This window comes from Amblyraja radiata, chromosome 15, assembly GCF_010909765.2.
Source record: "Amblyraja radiata isolate CabotCenter1 chromosome 15, sAmbRad1.1.pri, whole genome shotgun sequence".
NCBI lineage: Eukaryota > Metazoa > Chordata > Chondrichthyes > Rajiformes > Rajidae > Amblyraja > Amblyraja radiata.
The window spans coordinates 40,305,861-40,318,013 of record NC_045970.1 but is presented as its reverse complement, the minus strand read 5'-3'; the positions used below and the strand labels follow the sequence as shown (position 1 = coordinate 40,318,013).

Here is a 12,153-nt window from a genome sequence, read left to right as displayed (position 1 = left end):
GTGGGGGGGAGCTGGAAAAGAGAGGTGGGGGTGGGACAAAGTCTGGCAAGCGATAAGGAAGTCTGAAGGAGGGTTCCGACCCGAAACGTTACCTACCCATGTTCTCCTTAGATGGAGCCTGACTCAGTGAGTTACTCCAGCACTTTGTGTCTTTTTTTTCTGCCATGTGATCGGTGCGAGGGGGTGGGGGGGGAGTGATTGGCAGATGGGTGGAATAAGTGACAAAGGCTGGAGGTGGAGAGGTGACATAAGGTTGTCAGGTAAGGAGAGAAGGATTTGAGATGCCTGAGATTGTTGAGTTTATTGTCAGATGTACAAGCACGGTGAGGTTCAGGTACAATGGATATATTGCTTGCAGCAGCATCACAGGCACATGGACTCAGACAATACACTGGAACATAAATTATACACAAATTACACATAAATTGTACAAGACAGTGAAAAGAAAAAGGGACAAAAATCAAGACATTTGGTGCAAAACTCAATTAGATAACAAGTCCCCAGCAGTGCAAGAGGGGGTCGGTCTGTTCCGTTTCCGAGGTAGGATTTGGGTTGTGTGGGTCAGTTCAAGAACCTGGTGGTTGTAGGAGAGTAACTGTTCGTGAACCTGGTGGTGTGGGGCTTTTGTACCTCCTGCCCGACGGTAGCAGCGAGAAGAGGCCATGGCCCAGATGGTGGAGATCCTTGATGGTACATGCAGCGGCCTTGATGATAGTGAAAGGGCTCTTGATGAAGTCTGTGGGATTGATCCCGAATGAATCGAGGTTAATAAATTCTACGTAACCATACGTCATATTTCCATTGGCCAACCTGCTTGTGTTTCTTCCCCACACACTTTCCACCTCCACCATCATCTGTAAGCCTACACTGATGTTCACACACACACTGTCCACACATACACACACACACACAATGTCCACAAACACACACTGCGCACACACACATACACAAACACACACTGCGCGCGCACACACACACACACACAAACACACTGCGCGCGCACACACACACACACTGTCCACAAACACACACTGCACACACACACAGCCCACACACACACTCACATACACACACTGCCCACACACAGTGGCACACAAACACTCCCCACATACACATGCACACACTTATATAAGGCGTATACACAAAAACATAAACACTGCACACACTCACATAGAGCCCATGCACACACTCACACGCACTGCCCACAAACACACACCCACCCACACACACATACTGTCCACAAACACACACACTGCCCACAAACACACACTGCCCACAAACACACACTGCCCACAAACACACACACAGCCCACACACACACTCACATACACACACACACAGAGTCACACACAGACATATACTCCCCACATACACATGCACACACATATATAAGGCGTATACATACCCATACACACTGTGCACGCACACAAAAACACAATCACTCACAGAGCCCATGCGCGCACACACACACACACACACACACACACACACACACACACACTGACAAAAGGGGTTAGAGGGATATGGGCTAATCACGGGCAGGTAGGACTTGCATTGATGGGACCCCATGGTCAGCATCCACAAATTTGGCCGAAGGGTCTGTTTTTGTGCTTTATGAATCCATGACTCTGTACACACAGAGCTACATGGTCATACTGCACGGAAACAGGCCCTTCGGCCCAACGCCCACGGTGCCATATCCACGCTAGTCCCACCTGCCTGTCATTAGCCCATATCCCTTAAAACCTGTCCTATCCATAAACCACACACACACACACACACACACACACACACACACACACACACACACACACACACACACACACACACACACACACACACACACACACACACACACACACAAAGTCACAGGCGCACATCACATCTACATACATGTATGCACGCACTCAGAATTATAGATTAACCTTGGAAGGCTTCTGTGATAACAACAGTGCATGTAAATAAGTCGGGTGATAAGTGTGAGCTAGTTAATGCTGGCTAAATAAGATCTATAATGAGCATCACTGCAGGATGATGTGAGCTGTCCAAGGCAGCGCCATCACTGTGACATATTTCTGCAATCTACCCACTTTAACACTGCATCTAATTTACGTCTTGTAGGGAGCTGGAATGAAATGTTAATAAAGAATATTTGCTTGTCCTCACCTTAGCAGCAGCCTGAGGCTGCGAGGCATCTGTTTCAGAGCAAAACAGTTAAAAATGCACAGCTCATTGCGGGTGACATCGGTATCTCGCTCCTGACAGCTCATTCCTTCTATCGACCCTCGATCTGTCAATAGAGCCATTTCACAGATACATTCAACATGCAGAAATTATATGCAATTTACTCCGAAGGACTTTAATCAAGGCAAGGAAATCAGCCTGTTGTGTTTACTGAAATCATTTTCCTGTAGCACATCAAACTGCTTTACAGCACAAAGCTCTGGAAACTATCCAGCTCCCACTGTTACACATAGTGCTCATCAGCCTGCCGCCGCCTTGCTGAATCTGGCTCCAAACCCATCCTCCAAACCCATCCTCCAAACCGTCCCTTCAAACCGTCCCTTCAATCTATACCCTACAAACCCTTCCTCCAAACCCTTCCTCCAAACCCATCCTCTCCATACCCTTCGTTAGCCAGAGGGTGGCGAATCTGTGGAATTCATTCCCACAGACAGTTGTGAAGGCCATCTTTGGGTATAGCTAAGGCAGAGATTGTCAGATTCTTGATTAATAAGGATTGTGCGGAGAAGGCAGTGGAATTAGGTTATATGGGAAAGATAGACTAGGCATGATTGAATGGCAGCGTAGACGATAGGCTGGTCCAACTCTGCTCCCAAGACTAATGAACTTATGAACATTGACTCCCATATCATACAAGCTCATTATATCAAAACCCCCATTCATTCTTGCAATCCACGCACCCATCCCTTCCCATTCAGTCCTTTTGAACCCAGTCCATTCCAATTCAACCCCACTGGGTGACAATCCCAACGGAAGAAACACTTTCCATTCATTCCCATTGACCAGGTTTAATGGATCCATTCACTTCCACTAGTCATCAGTCCCATTGGACTAACTCCTTCGCGTGCATTCCTCTCGTAGACAAACACAACAATCTCGTTCACATCACTTAACTGACCCCCATTTCCTTTGTCCCACCATCGTCTTGACCCAAACTCTGGAATTCCCTCCTTAAATAACTCTGTCTTCCACCACGTTCGATCTATCCTCCCCTTCCTGACAATTACCAAGTCCCAACAGGACACAAAATGCTGGAGTAACTCAGCGGGTCAGGCAGCAGCATCTCTAGAGGACAGGCATAGGTGAGTTTTTTGATTGGGCCCCTTCTTCAGACCCTTTGAGTTGTTGCCTTTTGTGTAAACCAGCAACTACAACTGCAGAGTCCCCATTCAGCTTCTGCAAGCATTCTGCTCCATTGACGAGAAGCACAGTCTTGGACAGAGTCTTGGTACGGAGAACACTGACTGGTTGCATCACAGCCTGGATCAGCAACTCCAATACCCATGAACAAAGGAGGCTACACAGAGTGCTAGACACTGCTCGGTCCATCATGGGGATCATTCCCTTTAAATCTTGCCCCATTTATCTAAAACCTATGCCCTCTAGTTTGTAGACCCCTCTACCCTGGGAAAAGGACTGTCACCTACTTACGCCCCTCATGACTTCTGATTTTATAAGGTCATCCCTCTGCCTCCTTTACTCCAGAGAAAACAGCCCAGCCTGAAGAAGGGCCCCAACCGAAACATCACCTCCCCGTGTTCTCCAGAGATGTTGCCTGACCCGTTGTGTTACTCCAGCACTTTGTGACCCAGCCTATCTAGTACTCTCCTTATAATTCAAACCCTACAGTCCCAGAAACATCCTTGTGGCCCCCAGAATCTTTTCCCTTGCTTCCCTCAATCACACAGGATGCACTTGGACAGGTAGTGGTGATCTATCCACTTTTATGCACCTCAAGATTCAGATTTAAATTAGTTTCTTATCAAATTAGATTTGTTTATTAACAAAAACACCAGGCAGCAATGAGATTGGAGACTCTCAGATTCATTGGAGACCCTCGGAGTATCTGTAATCGGACTTTATTGGACTTTATCTTGCACTAAACATGATTCCCTTTATCATGTATCTGTACATTGTGGATGGCTCGATTGTAATCATATATAGTCTTTCCACTGACTGGATAGCACGCAACAAAAAAGCTTTTCACTGTAGTTCGGTACACGAGAACATAAACTATACCATAGAAACATAGAAAATAGGTGCAGGAGTAGGCCATTCGGCCCTTCGAGCCTGCACCGCCATTCAATATGATCATGGCTGATCATCCAACTCAGTATCCTGTACCTGCCTTCTCTCCATACCCCCTGATCCCTTTAGCCACAAGGGCCACATCTAATTCCCTCTTAAATATCCCAAACTCCTTGCTCACATGAAGCTCACCGAGTAAACAGTGTACATATAGTAATGATAAATACAACAACAGATGCAAAACCACAATATGGTGCAGGATTATGATGCAACATCCGAGTAGCACAAAATAAAATAAAAGTGCAATAATGGAATCACCGTATGAGGTAGAGTTAAGAGTACGAGGCAGCACCTCGTGTGTAAGGGGTGATTAGTTCAGGAGTCTGATAGCAGTGGGGAAGATGACTTTAGACTTTAGAGATCCAGCAAGAAACAGGCCGTTCGAATCTGCCAACCGGATCTGCACCGACTAGCGATCACCACGTATGTACAGTAGGGACAATGTACAATTTTACCAAAGCCAAATTAACCTACAAACATGTACATCTTTGGAGCGTGGGAGGAAACCAGTGCTCCCGGAGAAAACCCAAGCGGTCGCAGCGAGAACGTGCAAACTCCATACAGACAGCGGCCATTAGTCAGGGTCTAACCCGGTTCTCTGGTGCTGTAAGGCAGCAACTCTACTGCTGCGCCACTGTGCCACACAATCTCTCAAAGTACTCCAATTTAACATGCCCCATCTACCTCTTGATTCCCCTAGCACTAGCTATGCGCCTCATGATTTTATACACCTCCATAAGATCACCCCACATCCTCCTGCGCTCCAAGAAATAAAGTCCTAGCCTGCCAAACCTCTCCCTACAGCTCAGAGTCCTGGCAACATCTTTGTAAATCCTCTCTACACTCTTTCCACCTTAACATCTAGGCTTTGATGGGGTTGTCCTGTTAAAAACTGCCTGCCACACCTGATGTAGAGGGAGATTCAGAGACAGGGAGGGGTGTCGGGGCTAGAGGGATCTGCAGAGATGGGGAGGGGATGTTGAAACAAGGAGGAGTGCAGAGCCGGAGAGGGTTACAGAGGCTGTGATGGGTGTAGGAGCCAGAGGGGGTTACGGAGATATTGAGGGCTGCAGGGGCCTGAGGAGTCACAGAGACAGTGATGGGCCAGCAGGAGTTATAGAGACAGGGAGGGGTGTAGGAGCAGGAGGGGGTGACAGAGATGGGGAGGGGTGTCGGGGCTGGATGGGTCTCTAGCTGATGGGACACTGATGAGGGTGTGAGGCAGGCTTGGAGATGGCATCTCTGTGACTCAGCACTGCCACCTGCAGGGCAGGGAGGGACGGGCAGGGGCTGCCACAGACCCAGGGAGAATGAACAAAGACTGGGCTGCTGGCAGATGGGGAGATATATATCATCACCTCGGTGACTGCGGGTCTCTGAGTGCTGACGCAAGGTGTACACACACACACACCAACAGCCCAGGGGAAGCCGGCGGCTCAGGATCGATACCAGCAGCAGCAGCTCGACAGTAGCAGGGGAAGTAGTGAGATGGGGCACCGTGATATCTCCAGCGTCTGATTCTGCTGCTTATTGAGTAATGAGGTGTCCCACTGACACATTAAGATAAACAATTAGCAGATTAGTGTTTACAGAGGTGAGAATGCGGCCATTAATCAATTTGGGAGACCCAGTGTTTGTTGCAGAGGCAAACACATCAGCTACCCACTACCTGATGGTGTAGTTAGTGCATCGGGACATTCTGTACATTCCACCTGTACCCTGGGGGTGGATGTCACCACCCAGCCATAGAGTCACACAGCACCGAAACAGGCCCTTCAGCCCAGCTCGTCCATGCTGACCTTCTAAACGACTTCCAACCTCCTATAAACAAAGGCACAAAGTGCTGGAGTAACTCAGCAGGTCAGGCAGCATCTCCGGGGAAACATGATTTTGTACACTGTCATGTACAAAATTATGAAAGTCTACAAAATCATTTGAGGAATTGGCCGGGTAAAATGCACAGCGTCTTTTTGCCAGAGTTGGGGAATCAAGAATCAAAGGATATAGATTGAAGGTGAGGGGGGGGGGGGGGAAAGATTTAATAGGAACCTGAGGGGTAACTTTTATACCACAAAGGGTGGTATGTGTATGGAACGAGGTGCCAGGGGAGGTCAGTTGAGGCAGGTACAATCGCAACATTTAAGAAACATTTAGACAGGTATATGGATAGAATAGGTTTAGAGGGATAAGGGCCAAACGTAGGCAGGTGGATGGGCATGTTGGTCAGCATCGGCAAGTTGGGCCAAAGGGCCTGTTTCCATGCTGTATGACTCTATGACTCCCTATGGATAGGTGATGCTTCTAATCAAATAGTTTCTACAATTTTCCCCACATTTGGCCCATATTCCACTAAACCTTTCCTATCCATGTACCTGTCCAAATGTCTTTTAAATGTCTGAAGAAGGGTCCCAACCCGAAATATCTCCTTGTCCTTGATCTTTAGAAATGCTGCCTGACCCGCTGAGTTACTCCAGCACTTTGGACCGTTTAAATATTGTCATTGTACCTACTCCAACTACCTCCTCTGGCAGCTCATTCCATATACCCACCACCCTCTGTGTAAAAACACGTTGCCCTCAGGTTCCTATTAAATCTTTCCCCTCGCACCTTAAACCTGTGCCCTCTAGATTTAATGGGACCCTGAGGGACGACTTTCTCAGCTTAATAAGTCTTTTGTTCCAAAGGGTTGGAAATGTTTGGAATTATCGGCCCCAGAGAGTTATGCAGGCAGTCATTGAATCTACCAGTCATTGCAGTACCCTGGCAGTTTAAAGGACCTTCAGAAGCCTGATAACAGGGGGGAAGAAGCTGTTTCTGAGTCTGGTGGTGTGCACTTTCAAGCTTCTATACCTCCTGCTGGATGAGAGCAGGGAGAAGAAGGAATGACCGGGGTGGTACGTCATATTATGTCTGATCATGTTGGCTATTTTTCCTAGGCAGCGTGAAATGTAGATGGAGTCAGTGGTGGGGAATCTGGTCTGTATGATGGACTGGGCCACATCCACAACGCTCTACAATTTCTTGTGGGCTTGGGCAGAGCAGTTGCCAAACCAAGTTGAGATACAACCCAATAGAACAGCTCCTCATATTCCACTTGGGTAGGTTATCCCCCAACAGTAGGAACATTACATTCTCCACACCTCTCCACCTCCCCTTTCTCCCCTACACCCTATTGCCCCACCCCCCTCTCCCCCAAGAACTACCTGGACTCGCGCCTCTCTCTCCCCCCTCCCCCCACACTACTCATCTGGCTTCACAATTCACAACTCTTCAATCCTTTTGTCTCACACCTTTGGTCTTAATCTCCTTTGACCTTTGTCCAAGCATCTGCCTATCACTCCCCCTCCCCCCCTGCCTGTGTCTGCAACATTTTGTCCTGCCTCTCCTCTCTTCCACTTTTCTTTCCCCCCCCCACCCAATTTCAGTCTGAAGAAGGGTCCCGATCGAAAAGGTCACAACAGCATTTTCTCCAGAGATGCTACTTGACCCGCTGAGTTACTCCAGCACCTTGTGTCCATTTTTGCAAACCAGAATCCGCAGTTCCTTGTTTCTGCCAAGTCAGCAACTTCCAGCATCTCACTGAAAGCCAGGAATGTCAGCCCACATTCCAAGAGGGAACATTTCAAAAGGCCTTGACAGATGTGTCAAGATGTGTGGACTTTAGGGCAGAGAACTGACTGGTGGGATACTGACTGTTACCATGGGCTGACAATCCATGTTGTGGTTCAGTCACAAAGCAAACTAATAGAAATAACCCACGAGATGTGTTTCTACCAACTGATTCAACTACCAACCACGTTTCTGGTTTCAGTGACAACATCCACAGGTAAGGATGCCAAGGATTGGTCTACTTGGAATCCTGCTTTGTGATGGTTGTAAGCTCAATGCCGTCTTCAGTTTAGTTTAGTTTAGAGATATAGCCCTTCTGCCCACCGAGTCCGCACCAACCAGAAATCACCCTGTACACTAGTACTATCCTACACGCTGGGGTGGGAGATTGCAACCTCCACATGGTCCGCCCTGTTTCGACGAATGCAATCAACCTGGCGTACACAATCAAATAGAACAAGTTGTTCTACAACTTTAGGCTGTGCACGCCATACACACGAAGATCCTACACACTAGGGACAATTTTCAACTTACAAAGTCAACAAACCTACAAACCTGTACGTGTTTGGCGTGTGGGAGGCATCCGGAGGAAACCCACGTCACAGGGAGAATGTACAAACTCCATACAGACAGCACCCGTGGTCAGGATCGAGCCCGGGTCTCTGGCGCTGTGAGGCAGTAGCTCTACCGCTGCGCCCCTTGTTCCCGACTCAATTGGTGGTAGGGACTATTTGCAACAACAAAAAAACTGCGGTGTGATTGAGACAAACATTCACGGGACCTTTAATAATTGCTATTTATTGCCAGGCATATTAGCTGCGCAAACTATCGACGTACTGAGGTGAACTACATCAAAGTAACTGGGTCAGAACAGAACTGGCTTTCATGAGCGCAAAACCAGTTAGCATTGATTATCACGGTGCTGCATGGAATTAATAACCAACCAGCAAGGAAATGTAAGGGTGACCTATGATATTCTGGGGCCTATCAATACAGAACCTCTACCTCTACTTGCTCCGCTGTCGAATATTGAAGAAAACAGACTAATTAGATCTGCTACAGATGCACTGTAGAAAGCATCTTATCGGGATGCATCACAGCTTGGTTCAGGAAGAGCTCTGCCCAAGGCTGCAAAAAATTGCAGAGTTGTGGATATAACCCAGTCTATCACACAGACCAGACTCCCCACCATAGAACACCTCTCCGTGTTCTCCAGAGATGCCACCTGACCTGGTGTGTTACTCCAGCACTTTGTGCCCTTTTGTGTATTAACCAGCATCTGCAGTTCTTTGTTTCTATACCTTATGCACCTCTCTATCTAGTTGTGTTTTCACTTTCCGCTAAATAGGTGCGTCTGTTGCGTAGAAAGGAACTGCAGAAGCTAGTTTATACCCAAGATATAAAGTGCTGGAGTAACTCAGCGAGTCAGGCAGCATGAAATTGGAGGAGAGGGAACTAGAAGTAGGGAAAGTCCAGAACATACAGTGGAGGGTTGGCAGCCGGAAGTGATAAAATCAGAGGAGGTCTGAGAGATAATAGCCTGGTCTCATCTGTGGGGTCATGGTCCAGGGGTGAGTAGGAGGAGGTGTCCGAGGGCTGGCGCCTGGCCTAGGCCTGGTCTTCGGCCTTGGTTCTGACCTTTTCCCACTTCTATCTACCTCCCCTCCACTTTCAGTCTGAAGAAGGGTTCCTACCCGAAGCGTCATCCGTCCTTTTTCTCCAGAGATGCTGCATGACCCACTGAGTCACTCCAGCACTGTGTGTGTATTGTCAGGTACGTCTATTACGTGCTTTCTGAAATTGAGTTCCATCGGAAGCAGGTTCGCGGAGCAGAGAGTGGGCCTGCCTTCACCATGGCTGTGCATCCAGAGCTAGTGTGCGTTTGCCTCCATTTAATGAGCCTAATGTCAGCGCAGTTCAGGGTATAAAATGAGAGAACTTTGCTGAATAAACCCAACTCACTTGCCTCTCTTCAAATAATCAAGTATTCCCTTTATAACTGCATTCCATAATTAATAAACCTCTGCTAGCAAATGTCTAATTTGCCAATACATATACTGACAGGGGCAGATTAACTGCCCATTGACTTATAGTGCGATTGGAACTCACATATCTTCCAGTGAACAGGAGCGAGCCATTAATCAACATCCTGTTCCCCAGCAACGTATGATCTTAAAAGAAGGTTTTACACAGTTGATAAATTTTTCATAACACACACCAGCACCTTTCAGTTCTCATAAATCATCCTCATCTTCCCTCACAGCCGTTAAAAAGGTATTGGCTTTTCATGCAGATTGCTTATGTAAATCATATATTTTGCAAAGGACTGGAGAGCAATTGGAGTCTGGAAATTCAAATCATTAAAAATTTTGGAATGAACTTTACAAGGCGTGTGATAGACACAGAGTGCTGGAGTGACTTAGTGGGCCAGGCAGCATCTCCCAGGAGAAAAAGGATGGGTGACGTTTGAAGAAGGGGAACCCTTCTTCAGAAAAGACCTATGGACAGGTATAGGGATAGGAAAGATTTGGAAGGATATGGGCCAAATGCAGGCAAATGGGACTAGTTTAGGGACTTGGCGGGCATGGACAAGTTGGGCCGAAGGGCCTGTTTCTGTGCTATGTGTCTCCATGACTCTCTGAGAGGGAGGCATTAGGTATGTGGCACCAGTTTCAGTAACTCAGTCTCTCCTCTGCCACTCAAACCAAGGAGGATAAACTCTGGAAACTCAATTAGACTGCCAGTCAAGAGTGTTTAATTGTCATAAACACCACCAACAGTGGGCTGCAAGGCCCGTTTCTACACTGTACACCTCTATGCTTCTACTTTGGTTCTATCTTCACGAAGGAGAGATATCACATACCATCCAGTCACGCTGCTCCTTTCCGCTTCTCCATTCACTCATCTCCGAACCCCGTGTCCCACATTTCACTTTTCATAGCTTATAGGAGCAGAATAAGGCCATTCGGCCCATCAAATCTATTCTCCTATTCAAGCATGGCTGATCTATCGTCCCGTCTCAACCCCATTCTCCTGCCTTCTCCCCGTAACCCCTGATACCCTTACTAATCATGAATCTGTCAAACTCCGCTTTAAAAATATCCAATGACTTGGCCTCCACAGCCTTCTGTGGCAATGAATTCCACAGATTGACCACCCTCTGACGAAATAAATTCCTTCTTATCCCCCCCCCTTTCCCCTTCCCCTGCCCCCATCCTGCAACAGGGGGCAGCGGACAATTTTCAACAGAATCCGATTAAGTTGAAAATGACTTTTCAATCCTCTCTCCAGCTTTACATTTCACTCCTCCACCTCTCCTTATCTGGCACCCTTTTGTCTCCTTTTCACCTCTAACCTTTGTCACTTATTCCACCTAGCTGCCAATCAATGCCCCCCCACCCACCCTTACCTGTATCCACCTATTGTTTGCCAGGTGTTGTCCCGCCCCAACCTCCCCTTTCCAGCTATCTCTTCCCCCCCACCTCCCCATTTGGCACGGAGGCACAGCGGTCGAGTTGCTGCCTTACAGTACCAGAGACCCAGGCTCCATCCTAACCACGGGTGCTGCCTGTACAGAATTAGTACATTCCCCCTGTGACCACATGGGGTTTTTCCGGGTTCTCTGGTTTCCTCCCACATTCGAAAGCAGATTAATTAGCTTCTGTAAATTGTCCCTAGTGTGCAGGATAGAAATAGTGAACGTGCGATTGCTGGTTGTGCGTGGACTCAGTGGGCTGAAAGGCCTGTTTCTATGCTGTACCCCTAAACTATAACCAAGCACTGCATCAGTCTGAAGAAGGGTCCCGACCCGAAACATTGCATTCTACTCACCTCCATAGACGTTGTCTGACCTGCTGAGATACTCCAGCACTTTGTGTTTCTCTCAAGTTTCTGCTGAAGTCCCCAGCGGATTTATTAACAACAATCTGATATTTATGGCCGGCGGTTTTGGACTCCCTTACGAGTGGAAACATATTCTCAAGGTCCACTCTATCAAAGGCCTTCATAATCTTAAAGATATCTGTCAGGTCAGACATCACTTTCTCACTTCTGACAATAAGACCCACATTTATCCTGGCAATTCCTGATAGTTATAGTCCTTCAGTTCGGCTGCTGTTCTTGTAAATCTTATTTTGCGACTTCCCCAGTGCCTCTGTATCATTTTTATTTGGAAGTGGTGATTAAATAGGACTGAGTTTGGGCTGTAATAGC

At 47.5% G+C, this 12,153-nt stretch overlaps 1 long non-coding RNA gene across 1 annotated transcript; it reads right to left on the bottom strand.

The window, feature by feature from the left end:
- Positions 1-284: 284 nt before the first annotated feature.
- Positions 285-3,454, bottom strand: LOC116981274. The gene is made up of 2 exons (XR_004414200.1): positions 2,167-3,454; positions 285-736 (listed from the first exon to the last, which is right to left on the bottom strand). It is a non-coding gene; the product is annotated as an uncharacterized LOC116981274 (long non-coding RNA).
- Between the last annotated feature and the right edge of the window lie 8,699 nt (positions 3,455-12,153).